The 13,904-nt window shown below is 41.1% G+C and overlaps 1 protein-coding gene across 1 annotated transcript in view; it reads left to right on the top strand.

The window, feature by feature from the left end:
- The first annotated feature begins 225 nt into the window (after window positions 1-225).
- Window positions 226-13,904, top strand: part of PRLR (prolactin receptor) — a 138,771-nt gene continuing 125,092 nt past the window's right edge. The window contains exon 1 of the mRNA XM_040977458.1: window positions 226-837. The gene's annotated coding sequence lies outside the window, so the exon portion shown is untranslated. The remainder of the gene's footprint in view (window positions 838-13,904) is intronic.

Here is a 13,904-nt window from a genome sequence, read left to right as displayed (position 1 = left end):
ATGTGACAGAGAATAATAAACCCCATACCTTGGAAGTTTGGGTATTTAAAAAAAAAAAGCCAAGCTGCTTGATTCACTGAACCTTTCTTTTCTTTTGCCCCTTTCTCTCTGACTCCTCCTCCTTCTCGGGGAAGGTGCGATTGCATCCTGAAGCCCCCCCCCCCGCCCCCAACCCCAAACATTGTCAAGCTGCTGGCCCACGTTGCTGGGAAATAAGAAATTTGACACCGCTGCTCTCACAGGACTCGGCCACTGGGACAAATATCATCTTTGAGGTCATTCCACTGATCCAGACATTCTTATTCCTGTTTGGTCTGTGTGCTTTCGGCTACGGCCTCAACGCAAAATGCGTGGCCCTCCTGAGCGTTCAAAACCGATCGGGGAGAACTAGGGGTTTCCTTACATCTTGGCTGCATTGTGGCTTCTGTGGCTGCGTCCATCACCTTGTAAAACTGGCAGGCTCTGGACATTTTGCATGCTGAAAAAAAAAAAATCACTGTTTTGCCTCCAGCAAGGAACATAAATGTTGCAACTCTGACTCCTCCTCTAATGAAGAAAGAGTGAACAAGTGCACCGAGTTGAGCTGCTGCTCGCAGAAGCCGCTGCCTGGGCTGCGGACGGAGGCTAAAATCCCCAGACAAACGGCGTCTCGGCGTCTTCGGCGTCTTCGGAGCTGGGCTTCCCCGCGCTGGCCTTTCTGTCATACTGGCTCCTCTCCCTCCTTTCTGGATTTTACTGGCTGTTCGCGAAACAGCTGTCTGCACAATGGATCCCCACGTCCGAGAACAGCAAGTGCTCGGGGCCTGACAAGGCAGACCTTGCTCGCTGCTGTCAAAAGTGAGTACCTGAGGCAGACAGCCGCGCGGCTGGGGCTATGCAAGTGGGATCTCTCCCGGTTCTGTCCTGGTTGTGGGTTCCAGACGGGCGTGCTGGAGGGGAGCGAGCGAGGTGGCAAGCGCGGGCTGCTTAAGTGAACGACCGCGAGCCCGGGAGCAGGCAGCGGCTGGGAAAGCCCGGGCTCCTGGCTGGACAGCTGGGATGTCCCCTCTCAGAGGAGGTAAAAATACCCCCAAGGGGGTTGACCACCCAGACTCCACGCGGACGACCGCACTCTGCATGCGTTAGTCTGTTTTAAAAGCTCCTGCACGCCAGAGGAGTTTCGGTGTGATTGTGGGATTTTCAGAATGAACCTAATAGACAACAGGAACCGGGGAGAAAAGACTAGCAGGAAGGAGAGAGGGATCCAGTCACTGATACGGAGATAGCCAGACTAGAGTTCTCCCTCTGGCAGCGCCAGACTCCCAGGAAAGACGTTGTCCGGTGGGGAAAGTTTAGTGTTACCTGTGCTGACCGCAAAGGTGTGGCTGCCCCCAAAAGGCAGCCAGGGCAGTGCAGGAAAGCAGCCTCAGGGCCCCAGAGCTGGACCCAGGCGGCTGCACGGAAGCGAAGCCGGGGAAGTGTGGTGGCTAAGGTGGCTGGAGGGAGACCCTGCTGGCCGGAGCTCCCGCACAGATGGGGAGGCCAGGGAGTGACACTCCAGGAAGTGGAGGCAGAAGATTACCAGGTGCCTTTCTGGGTCTTTGGGAAGGAAACAAATCCTTTTAGTGGCCTCTACTTTTGTTATGTGGAAGCAATCCCAGGACCCTGGTCACACGGGGCTGAAGGGTTTTCTATACTTGGACTTGGAAATGGTTGCAAAACATTGCTATGTATCTGGACAGATAGGTTTGTTTTCATTCATCACGTTGGCCGAGAAAGACTTGCCACCTGAATCCAGTGCTCTCTGGCCAGTGGAGAGCAGCTAATCCCAGCCTTGCCCATTGGCTGTGCAACCTCGGCTAAATCACTCACCCTCTCTGAACTTCCTTTACACATAAGATTTAAGAAAATAAGAGAGAGAGATGAGTGGATGAATAGATTGATACAATGTTTAATGGAGTGGAAGTGCTGTGAGTGATATAAGAAAGAGCAGATGAAAATTTTGATTTCAGAGATTCCTTGAAACTGGTGGTTATGGTCTCTGTGACGAATAGGCAGCAAGCTCCCTCCCAAAGCAAGGGAAGTGAAATGGACTTATGGAATAGGTGTCAGTTGTATGTATCACCCCTGAGAGTTCATTGGCCACTCTAAAAGCCATGACCTCCTTGAACATCCCTTGTCTCTAAGGACAGCCACGAAGACCACCCTGTAAGCCCCCGCTGGCAGCTGGGCCGAGGGAGGGGTAATCTGTAACCTTCTCAGGGTATAAAGTGAGCCACACTTGGGAGGAGGGGGCCTTCCTCCCTTCATCACAGCTCCTTTAAAACATTTGCTGGTGTGATGGTTTTGACCTGGAGTTTTTATTTAAACAGCACTGGGGAACTTCTTATCAAATGGGGCTGTCTGAATCAAAAAATGCTTTCAAGTCACATAGCTGGATGTCAGACAATGGGCCCAAGGCTTTGTTGGGAAAATTGCACTGGTGTACTCTCCGGTGGAGGCTATGATGAGGTAACTTGGAAGATCTCTGCATTGTCCTGATAGGAATAAGGACCATCAAAATGTGGCAGAAAACACATGCAGTTTTCAATATCAACAGACTGGGCTTCAAATCTTGGCTTTAACACTTTGGCAAGTCACTGAACTCTGAACTTCACTGTCCTGTCTGCTAAATGGGGAGCAGTACTGTTTTTCTTGCATGTCTATTCAGAGAATGAAAATATTATTTGTACCATGTCTGGCCTGGAGTCAATGATAAACTACTACTATTAATATTAATGTGGGGTCATAAGTAAGAGTTCAATAGTCTGATGCTTTTAGAGCAGCATTCTGTCCTGTGGGGCTCACATTAGCAGAAGAATGAGTCAAATGTCTGTTCTGGACTCATTTTTCTCAAGAATGCGTAGGGTAGAAGAAGGTTGGAGTTCTGATTCAGGTTTACTGTGCTGTGTTATGACAAGCAGAGTACGATGTGCTGCCAGCAAGTTAAATATGTCCAAACTGGCACGGAATCTTAACCCTTCTTAGTTCCCTTTTGGCCCATAATCCTTAGTATAGAAGAGCTAAGTCAGTGCCTGTGGCTACAAAGAGCTGGTCTTGGAAACAAAAGAAGTCCCACAGGTGGATACTTCTCTAGATTCAGTACAAACTGTCTCTGTAGAGATATCTCCATCATTATGTGTCACACTTTGGCATAGATTTAACCATCTCAACTTTATTGGGTCCCTCTAGGGTCCTGACCCCTCAGTGGCAAGTGATCAAATGACATAGCTTTGGAAAAAGAAGTACCAGGAAAATAGCACAAAATTGGTTACTCATAAAGTAGCCAAAGCACACTTGCATGCAAAGATGACATTACTTGATGCCTGCTCTTTGCAGAGCCTTCAAGATATGCCAAGTACTCTCACACATCACCTCAACTTATTCTGATGATAGCATTGCATTGTATGAATTTCTACTTAATGTCTTCTAGAGAAGGACATGGAGACTTAGAGAAACTTACATGACTTGCCCAGTCTGCATAGACAGAGCAGGTGCAAAGATCCACGTCTGTCTGACTTTGCACCCATTCTTTAGACATCATCCAGTGCTTCCAAGCTCCCCAATATTACAGTGTGGCATTACCTGACACAACTGGATTCTTCTAAAGGGCATGCATGACAAAATAATGTGTGTAATTCTGTGGTATGTGCACATGCTTTACCTGCAATGCAGGTTAACAGGTGGCAATAGAGAATAATTTCCTTGGCCCATCACAAGTCTGGCTATTAGACTCCAATAGTCCACAGGCACTCTCAGCAGGTGAAACTTTTTCTCTGCATTGAGTTAGAAAAAAATAACTCCATGCCTTTTTATTCTCTGTCATGATTAGGATCAGGGCATCATCTCTGTTTATTTCCCTGTGTTAAACATGTATTCATGTATGCATTCTGTAGGTAGTTGCTATATTCTGTTAGGAGCTAAGCATTTGGTACAATAGGGAATAAAACAAAAGATAATAGCTCTTGTGGTACTTCTAAGCTAAAGTAACAGATAACAGCCAGGTGAACAGATGTATAAAGAAGATCTTCTGAAATATTGATAAATGCTGAAAATCTGGAGGGACTAAGAGCCAGAGGATAGCAGAGCTTAAGGGGCAAGACAGAAAAAACCTCTATAAACACAGTTATCTTGTACTTAAACCTTCATTTGAAAAAGGAGTCAGGCCTAGAAGGATCTGGGGAAAAGGTCTACCCTGAAGCTAAAAAATCTCAAGGAAAACTCCTGAAACAAATAGAGACAGAAAGTCTCTGACATGAGATGGGCTCTTCAGAAATCAAGTTGGGAATGATTGTTTGAATTTTTAAATGGAGAGTTTTCAAAATGCCCATGAAAGAGAAATGAAAGATGTTTATGTTGGAGCAAAACAGTTTAAAATTCATATATATGAGAAGTTCATAGAAAATGTGTATTATGGCATAATCATGTGTGGATTTCAAATGTTTTTGCAACAAGTTATACTTATCTTTCAACTGTATTTATTCCATAAACTTTGAAATCCCTTTGTAATAATCTCAGCTATGCTACATATTTTGTTTAATTTTTCCAACACCCTGATGAGTTAGTTGATTTCACCTTGATTTCATAATTGAGAAAACTGAGGCTTGTAGAAGTTAAATGGTTAGCCCAAGGTTACAAAAGTGATATCAAAATTCTTTAGTTTTCCTTAAAGCTCATAAGCTTTTGCTAGCACAGCATGTGGCCTTTGAGATAATTTTTTGGGGAAGATAGTGAAAGAGTCGGTAGAAGGAAAATTAAGTAGTCCAATGTTGAGGACAGTATCTCTCTGATGTCTCCAATTTCAAACAGGATCTCTAAATCTACGCTCTTCAATCCAGTAGCCTCTGACCTCATGGGACTGTTGAGCACATGAACTGTGGCTAATGCACATTGAGATATGCTGTGAGTGTGCAATACACTGTGGGTTGGAAAGATCCATTATCCTCCTGAAAAAGTAAAATGTTTCTGAATGTTACATTATGAAAAATACTAAAGTGATAATATTTTAGATCTACTTAGATGAAATTTATTAAAATTAATTCCACCCACCTCTCTTAATTTGTTTTAATGTGACTTCATAGAGTGTTTTTAATCACATGTATGACTCACATTATATTTTCATTAAACAGCAGTGATCAACACTGATAGGCAGATAAAGACATGATAGGAATATTATATCCCTTTTTCAGATTATCATTTTCTTCATTCTTGTCCCAGTTTCTTCCCAGGCTGCTCTCCAAATTCAGTTATTTGGGCAGCAAGAGAGAAAAAAGGTCTCCTTCCTGCTGCACCATCACTTCGTGTTGGATTTGATGAAACAGATGCAGTGGTTACATAGTTCCGCACAATCCATCTACTCACTCAGGCAAATGTCAAGAGATTTCCAAACATTCAGTAACCAAAAGACCCTTTAAAATATGAACTTCAGGTTTTGCCTACAAATCACCTCCTAGGACAACATCGTTGTAGTTCCTGGCACTTCTTCAAATCAGGCAATGAGATGGGGCTTCATATTTTTGTGCAAAGCCCATTAAATAAGTCATCTCACACAATGATAAATGCTTCCTGTTCTCTGTCATCTTGATGAAAACAGCTTCAACAAGAAACATTCCCAGTTTCCAGAAGGACTATTTCAGGGGCACCATAAAAGGCCACCCTTGGTTTCTTTTGTCCAGTAGCTAAAATGGCTTTCAAATGTATCAATGAAGCAAAGATACAGCTTGTTCTTGGACTTTTAGTTATTGCAAAGGAAGAACAGTCAGACTCTGGCATTGTTGGAGGAAGTCTCTGACCTGGGGGGTCAGAAGGCTGGGTTCTACTCTGTTTACTGATTTATACGTTGTCCTTTCCTCCTTCCCCAACAATCCTGAAGCAAGGATAGAATTGATGAGATAATGCTGCTTAAAGCACTAACGGAAAAAATATGTTGTGAAAATTGGCTGTAGCTATCAGAGATAACCTGAGCATTAATCCCATTTCCCAGAGAAAGAAATTTCTTTTACATGCCTAAAGCAAAGCGCTTTAGGAGTTCTGTCTTTGGTATATAAATACCATTTGTTTATTTCCACCTTAACTCTAATGCTGGGCATCAGGATCAGTAGCATAGTAAGAAGCAGGCATGACTGAGTTTTGCATGCCTCTACATCTACAGTTACACAGTTTTCAACATCATTCAAACCAAAAAGTCTGGGTTAGACTTTATGCAGTAAGTAGAATAAATGAAGGGCCTCATTCTGAAGAATCATATCCAAAAACTTTCTCAAAGTGTTAACATGAATGATATAAAAATGTACAGTGGTGAACTTCCAGAGAGTAAGACGTGAATAAGTGCAAGGAAAAGACCAAATCAGACATTGACTTACAGGGATAGACGCCAAAAAGATGAATAGGGGGATGAGAGAAGGTGTTCTAAATAAGGACAGGTGCCTCAGTGGTACCATAATGGCAATGAACACTGGGTGTGGGATGATGTGGAAAAGAATAGCTGGTTTGATCCAGTGGCTCCAGATTACGTGTAATTTGACATCAGGATCATATAGGAAGCTTTTATAAGCTGATACCATAACCTCATCTTCATAGGTTCCAGTTAATCTGTTTAGAATTGGGTCTTGGTATCCATTTGTTTTGTGTTGTTTTGTTTTGCCTATTTGCGTTTCATCTTTATTTTCCTCCAGCATATTCTAGTATGAAAAGAGTTAATAATTGCTGAACAAAAAAGTAAGGATCTTCAACATAATCATAGACAATAAAAAATTTAAAGGAGATTAACTGGTTCAAGGAAAGTGATCTTCTGGAAAAATATTGAACTACAAAAACGTTTAGATTCAGTCTTCTTGATTTGCAGGTAGTGGCTCACAGTGAATGTATTCACTTGGCTGTTGTAGCTAAAAGACCCTTGGTAACCAGATACCAGTTCCCACCCTCTATATGCTTCGCGGGTTCTCGGCAGTAAATCCTAGCCAAGTGTGGTAGCCTTGGTATCGGAGAGCTACTTGCATCCACCAAGCTTCATGTAACTACTGCGAAGAGCTTTATTATCATGCTCATTATTGCCCATGGTAGCTGTTTTATAACAATGTGTAATCCTGCTGCACTTCTCCAACTCTACAAGTTGTGAAATGAAGTTTAATTACTTGCCTTGAGCCATGAGGCTAGCTGGTGACAGAGGTGAAATTAGAATTTCAGCTTGTGAATTCTCGCTATCTTTTCAGAGTTCTGAAGCCATGAGTCTGTTTAATCTTCCTATTGGGGTAAAATATGCCTCCCTGGAAATTATTGTTATAGATCAGTAAATGAAACTGCGACACTATGCTTCCGTGAATGGGAGCAACCCATAGGTAACCACCGTAGTCCCTTATTTTTATGTGACAAGCATATTTTACAGAGTAGGAAGGAGACACAGAGAAGTTTTCCATCCACTAGTTCACTCCCCAAGTGGTCATGACAGCTGGAGCTGAGACAGTCTGAAGCCAGGAACACGGAGCTTCTTCCAGATCATCCATACAGGTGCAGGGGCCCAAGCACTTGAGCCATTCTCTGCTGCCTTCCTATATCACAAGCTGGGAGCTGGATCGCAAGTGGAACAGCCAGAACTAGAACCAGCCCCCATACAGGATGCTGACACCACACACAGGTTAGCCAACATGCCACTGCGTCAGTCCCAAACAAAAGCATTTTTAAAGATTTCTTATTTGTTTTAGGTACTTTTGACTTCATTGCCAATGGTGACTCTGGGGGAGACAGATCTTTCTGAAGAATAGCTGGAAACAGCTGGGATGCATGAAAAGACATGAAAGCCGCTTTAGGACAAGATGACAGGTTAATTTATGCCATTAGAAAATGATTGTTTTCTTTTATTCTATGTTTCCAAATTCATTGCTAATTTAAGAAAAATTTCAGAAAGCTTTAACAATGTAAAAAAGCAAGCTTGTAAAACAATAGTTCTCAAAATACTGATTATACTTAATTACCTTAAGGTACTTGAAACTAGAAAGTATACCTAGATCCATTGAATGGAGATTCTGGATTTGTGCCGGGGCCACAGTATTTATTTCTGGTTCTCCTGGTGATTACATCTTCATTATTTAGTTTTATTGCTTATTCTGCATTGATTTAAGTCATATGACCCTGAAAACCATCCAAATTATATTGTTAGCAGCTGAATTGTTTTATGCCTTGGAAAATATGATTTTGAATATGATACTAAGTGTTACTACTTCCATATCCAGATACCTGGATTTTGAATGACAGTGCAAAGTCTTATGACTAAAATTTACCTACATGTAGTTTGGAAATCATTGTTCCAGAAGCTTGATAATTACAAGGTTGGAAGAGAAAGGTGAGGCTTCCCCACCACCCATGTATTACATTTCCCAATTTCTCTGTTGATTGTTAGTTAACCAAGATTTGCTTTCTTGTCTCAGGCAGTTGAAAGCCAATTAATTTCATTCCTGCTCACATCCTTATTAAAATATAATTACAACAGTCACCAGGGACTTCCACTGGTAGACTTTACCAAAGCCAATTGGGTAAGAATTCACTGCATTATGTTCTAATTTCTCAGACTCAGGAAATCTCTTGGGTTACAAAAGCCATAGGAATCATACTGAGCTAGGAAAAGCAGTGAATTTGAAGTCATTTCCAAGTCACCTATAAGTATGGAAGAATCTAGAATACAAAGAAATCATTCTGGAATCAATTACAGAGGGTCCTGTTAAGCGTCATATTCTAATCCTTCTCAGAAGCTTGATGTGTTTATTTAATTTTATTCTGAAAGGGAGAGTAAGAAGGATAGGGGAGAAATAGTCTACTGTTAACTTACGTCTCAAACACCTGCAATAGTCAGGGATGGGTTAAGCTGAAACTGTGGAGGTTGGAGGCCTAGAATTCCATGGAAGTCTCCCACAGGAGTCCTTGAACCACGTCCTGCTGCCTCGCAGGGCATGCATGATCAGGAAGCTGGAACTAGAAGCACAACCATGACTCAAACCCAGAGACTCTGCTGTGCAGTGCAAGAATCCCATGCATAACTACAAGGCCAAATGGCCTCTCTAGAAGGTTCTATTAGCACCAGAATGGAAGCAGATTTGATGGAGTGCAAGTCAACATACTATTTTCACCTTCCTGGGGTTCTAAGATTTCAGGGCTGGGAGACAATGAGAAATTGTCAAGTATGTTACAAGAAGGATGGGAAAAAAGTTCTGCTATTAGCTGAGCATCATGGACATCAGAGACTTTCTATTCACTCAACCAACAGTTACAGATGTCTCACAATGTTTCGGGAAACCATTTCAGAAGCTGAAGATAAAGTGTTGATATCCCTGCTCCTGTATTATTTATATTCTAGTGAGAAGAAATAGGTATCCACACTTTAAAAATGCAACAACAACAATAATAAATGAATTAGTATTGTGATGATCAGTGTCCACCTGGATTGGGTAGAGGGTTAAATCACTACATGTGATGCTAGCTGGAAAGCAGCAGAAAATGGTCCAAGTGTCCTGACCCCTGAGCCAACATGGGAGACCATGATGAATCTCCTGGCTTCAGGCTTCCATGTGGCCTAGCTCTGGCTTTACAACTATTCAGAAAGTGAACCGATGGATGGAAGACCTCTCCTTCTGACTCTCCACACTTTCTCTCTCGGTAACACTGACTTTCAAATAAAAATGTTTTTTATAAAAAAAGAAAGATACAAAAATCTGACAAGTGGGAGTAGAATCTGATGAGGACAGCCAATGAGAGTGGTCCTCCCTGAAGAGATGTCATTGGAACTCAAATGTGAATATTAAGAGAACAAGATGTGGGGAACAGAGGTCAGAACGCAGACAGGTAATGGGGACAGCAAAGGCAAAGGCCCTAAGACTGGAAATACTCTGACAGGTTAAAAAGGTTGAAAAGCAACCATGGTGACTGAAGTCTAGGGAGGACATGGTGACATCAGATTGGGCAGATTTGAAGAGGCCTGAGATCATTGGTTGGAGTTAGCAATTTCAGGACTTAAATCTCTATAAGTTTCTAAGTAGGGAATATCCTGGTTTCCCATATATTGCTATGGAGTCTCCAGGCTTCCGTGTTAAGAATGTCTTGTAGACAGGAAACAGAAGGACCGACAGAAGCTGCCCAGGGATTCTGCAAGTGGCAGGAGAAGATCCTGTGGGGATGACATCAGAGGAACAGACGAAGTTCTGGATTCAAGATCAAATTGGCACCTAAGGCCGTCAGGGCTTTCCAATGAGCAGAGCTGTCAGAAGTCTCAGCTAACCTAGTCTTCTCTGTGCCATCACAACCTGGACCACTGACCTTACATCCAAACAGAATAACATCTAGTGCCATTGAGAAAGGTTGAGCATTTTGACCTTGATTTACTTAAGAAAAAAAATTAATTCTTAGGAAAATTTTTAGCTTGTTTTTTTTTCTAACCTCCTAACCACATAAAGTTCATGCTGCTTCATAAGATTATTTTGATGGAATTTGATGGTTTGAATTATTGTGTTTTTCATAAAAGCAAGAAAGATCATGATTCATATTATTAGTTTTCCTCTTTTCCATGAATTTCGACACTTTAGCCATATTTACCAAGTCTTTCATGGCTATTTAAATACATCACTTTCTTCATTTAAATGTTAGCATTAGATTAAAAACTATTTAATGAGCACTTATTATATACACACAGCCCTGGCTAACCTTCTCTGGGTTTTTTGCCACTAAATAGTACCACCTTACCGAGATCTTTCTTTTCTTTCCTGAAAGACTGAAGCCACTCACATAGATTTTATTTCTCCTGAAAAACGTTCAAGTTACAATCATGGTCACTTGCAACTGTCATCCACCAGTGGGACTCACAGAGAGACCTTGCATCTAAACTCTGCCATCTGCAGAGTGGGGAGGATAACTCCTCACCTGCAGAGCTGGCTCACTGAAGTTATCACAAGCAAAGGATTCCTGATGGACTGCTCTGCTTTGACACTTTTACCCATTACTCATGTTTCCTGTTTGTGCCCACCTATGTGGTCCTCGCATAATAACCCAAGTTATTCAACAAGCCATGAGTCAAATTCCAGTTGCTTTCTGTGACCATATGAGCTTGGCCTTTGAAAAATGCAAAAACTAAAAATGACTAGCTCACGTGTTATAGTATTTGATTAAAAGATATTAAAAGTATCTCTCTGGAGAAATGTACTAGTTTGCTCAGCCTTTTCTACCTTCCACTGCATATCGACTTCTAGAAAATTCTCTCATTACTTGGTTCCCAATAATCAGCATTGAAAGCAAAAGATTTTCCTCCCTTTCTCATTGTAGTAACAATAGCTTTAGAAGAATTAGTGTATATAAATTCATTTAGGGCCCAGCACAGTAATCCAGTGGCCAAAGTCCTCGCCTTGCATGTGCCAGGATCCCATATGGGCACTGGTTCCAATCCCAGTAGCCCTTATTTCCATCCAGCTCCCTGCTTGTGGCATGGGAAAGCAGTTGAGGATGGCCCAAAGCCTTATGACCCTGTATCCATGTGGGAGACACAAAAGGAGCTTCGGGCTCCTAACTTCGAATCGGCTCAGCTCCAGCCATTTTGGCTGCTTGGGAAGTGAATCAATGAACAGATCTTCCTCTCAGTATATCTGACTTTCCAATTAAATAAAATAAATCTTTTTTAAAAAAAATGAAAGAAAGTCATTAAGATTTCTGTGACATAAGTAATGAATTCTTCAGCAGTGACTCGGAAGGCAGTAATTATGATGATTCATCTTCTATAACACAAGTTTTCATTTTTTTATGTATTTTAATTAAATTGAAGGTAATGTTTTACTTCAGTTGTCATAGGGTAATTTTCAATAGAAACTGACACGTATTCATTCGAACTGTTGCATTTATCTAATCAAGTCATCAATCTGTTCATTTGGCTATTTGATTTTCAACAAAAGTGTTATTCATATTACTTTACAATACACATCAGATAGTTCCTACGGTTGTGGTAACTTCCAAATTCAGACGAGATCAGGCGCATTCAGGGTGGTATGGCCATAGATGATAACTTCCATATTCAAAACAGCAAAGAAAACGGAAATATGGATACAGCTGCATTGAATTATACTCTTAATTAAGTTGAAAGGGTGCCATGGCAACAATAATTAATTAAATTTTGAAAGCCATTTCAAGTGTTTGAATAGTCTCCAAATAACTCAGAATCCTACACAGAGAGCTTTAATTTAAAAATGCAACTTCAAACCAATCGGTGTAAGTAAGTTTTAATTGGAGTAGTTATGGTTAAAATCTAGCAGAAAGAATGAATCTAAATCAAACATTGATGTGTCCTAAGCAAAAACGAAGTCATTTCAAAGATTAGAACAATACAATGCTCCCTAAAAACAAAACAAAACAACAACAACAACAACAAAAATTAGAATAGATAGAGAACAACAAAGAAAACTTAGAACGAGACAGGAAACAGTCAGTGCGGACTCACATATTTTCAGAGGAGGATTTATCTCCCAAGTAGATGAAATGATAGGAGCTATCCATGTCTGAGCTTTGATATACAGATGTGTGCTTTCAATGGTGATTTTACACAAATTTTTACAATTGTGATTTGACAAAAATTCTGTAGAAAAGTTACAATCAAGTTGACAAGTATTAGAATGACAGCCTTGTGTCTAAAACTGCTTGAATTCAACCTGACTTGAGAATTTGGGGGTTCAACCCCAAAGTTGATATGCAAATCCACCTTCAAGGGACAAGAGAAAAAGAGTTGTCTGAAATTGGAATCTGAACTTTGTCTTGGGAGTCTCTCAGCAAAATGGACTGCATAATTTGGATATTCAGAAAGATGAATAGAGTTGAATGTCAGTGGGGCTAGATGCTTATTAAGACTTGAGAGGAGGATGAGGAAAGACAAAAGCTGTGACTCGAAGCAGGATGGGAAAGTCTAGAACACACTGTCTTTTAGTTTAGATTTTAGATTTATATTTTAACATGCATCGTTCATGGTGTTGCCCTATCTGTTACAGTCATCATTTCATGACAATCATGTGTTTTTGATTAACACAACTGAGCTGTAAGCTCATGACACAACTATGGCTATCTACTCTGCCCCAGAACCTAGCCATGTAGTTTTGAGTTCCAATATTCAGTAAGTGAACTAAAATGTTTACAAATGAGATTTCACATCATCACAGACTATAGATGCTTAGAGGCCAAGTTGTTGTCAGTTCAAGTACACTAAAACAGAATTCCTGCCACTTGTGGCCAAAGAAAATGGAAGTTTGCTAATTAATTGTACAGATTGAGACTCCAAGACTGTAAGACAGCAAACCCATGTCACAGGTTTTCTGTAGTCATCACACATCGATAACTAGTTATAAGTGTGTCTCCTCTAACAATACACAGGATGATGTGTGAGGCTTGAGGAAATGTCCACTTGTTTATTTCACCTGTCCTTTACTATTATCCTACTGTTCCAGAAAGAATTTCTTTTGTTGCCTTCACTTTCTTGATCAAGGTGCCAATGTAAGTCCCTGCATACTTTTTTAATCTGCCTCTCATTTTGTTTTCTGCGTTCCTTTGTCAAACACCTCCTCTAAATTTAACATCCCTAAGAATGTGCTAAAGAGCCTAGTATACTGTTTAGGCCACTATTATTGGAGCAATGAACATTCCTAGCTGAAGATAAGCCAGTCAACCAACAGTCTATACTGGCAATAAGCTAGGTAGGGGAAACACCTGTTGCCAAGGTGAAAATTTCCAAGCACACCTTGCAGTAACATCATCTGATGCGTCTGTGCAATGCTACAATTGGGAGAAACCTTGCTGGTGTCCAGCTCTGTTTAAAGTTAGTCATCAGTGCCAGAGTCCTTATTTCCATCCCTAGGTATCCATATGCTACTCTCTTT

This window comes from Ochotona curzoniae, unplaced genomic scaffold, assembly GCF_017591425.1.
Source record: "Ochotona curzoniae isolate NIBS_2020 unplaced genomic scaffold, NIBS_Ocur_1.0 contig_2754, whole genome shotgun sequence".
NCBI classification, from domain to species: Eukaryota; Metazoa; Chordata; class Mammalia; order Lagomorpha; family Ochotonidae; genus Ochotona; species Ochotona curzoniae.
The sequence above is the reverse complement of the archived record's forward strand: the minus strand, read 5'-3'. Positions and strand labels throughout refer to the sequence as shown.